A 1507-nucleotide genomic window follows, 5' to 3' on the forward strand; every position below is an offset into this window, starting at 1 on the left:
AAGAACAAGAATTTGGATTATGTGAAGATGAGCATGGCAGCAGGGTTGAAGGAAGAGTCATTAACAACTTGTAATATGCAGATGATAACAACTTTGCTTGCTGAAAGTGAAGAGGACGCATAATACCTCAATATAAAGAAAACAAAAATCCTCACAACTGGACCAATACATAACATCATGAAAAATGGAGAAAAGATTAATGTTGCCACAGATTTCATTTTGCTTGGATCCACTATCAAGACTCTTGGAAGTAGCACTCAAGAAATCAAATGATACATTGCACTAGGCAACTCTGCTGCACAAGAAAGACCCTTTTAAAGATTTCAAGAGTAAACATATCCATCTGAGGAGTAAGTTGCACTTGACCCAAGCCACGGTATTTTCAATTGCCTCATATGCATGTGAAAAGTGGACAACAAATGTGGTGCACCAGACTGCAAAGAAGTTTGAACTGCAAGGTCGGTGGTTCAAGCTCACCAGCTGCTCATTGGAAACCCTGTACAGGGTCGCTATGAGTTGGAACCGATTCAATGGCACTTAACAACAACAACAACATAGAAGAATTGATACATTCAAGTTATGGTGTTGGAGAAGAGTATTAAAAGTACCATGGACTGACCACCAGAACAAACAAATTCGTTTTAGAAGTTATAACCAGAATGCTCCTTAGAAGTTAGGATGGCCAGACTTCATCTCTCATACTTTGGACACATTATCAGAAGGGATCAGTCCCTGGAGAAGTACCTCATGCTTGGTAAAGTGAAAGACCAGTGAAAAAGAGGGAAACATGCAAGGAGGTGGATTGACACAGTGGCAGCAGCAATGGGCTCAAGTGTAATAGCAATTGTAAGTATGGTGGAGAACTGGGCAGTGTTTCATTCTTTTGTTTATATGTTGTTATGAGTTGCAACCAACGCTACAGCACCTAATGACAATACAGTGAGAACTATGGCCCCCTAGTGTAGCAGTGGGTTAAGTCCTGGGCTGCTAGCAGCAAGGCCAGTGGTTTGAACCACCAGCTACCTCAAGGGAGAGAGATATGAGATTGTCTGATTCCATAATGTTTACAGTCTTAGAAACCCCAAGAAGCAGTTTTGCTCTGTGGTGTGTTGTAGGATCAGCACTGGACAGTAAACCACAAGGTCGGTGGTTCAAACCCACCAGCTGCTACTTGGAAACCCTATACAGGGTTGCTATGAGTCATAACCAACTTAGTGGCACTTAACCATAACATAGGGAGTCCTGGTGTGGCGTGGTAGGATAAGCACTGAACCACAGGTGTCAATTCAAACTTACAAGCTACTCCTAGGAAACCCTATACAGACTTGCTATGAGTTGGAACCTACTCAACGGTGCTTAACAATAACATAGGGTTTCTATGATTCTAAATCCACTCAATGGCATTAGGATTGGTATGGATGTATATTGGGAATACACACAAATGTTTATTAATTGTCATAATTTTCTGCATTTTATTGCAGTGAAATAATATAACATTTTCTATTTC

Source organism: Chrysochloris asiatica, unplaced genomic scaffold, assembly GCF_000296735.1.
Source record: "Chrysochloris asiatica unplaced genomic scaffold, ChrAsi1.0 scaffold00212, whole genome shotgun sequence".
Classification (NCBI taxonomy): Eukaryota; Metazoa; Chordata; class Mammalia; order Afrosoricida; family Chrysochloridae; genus Chrysochloris; species Chrysochloris asiatica.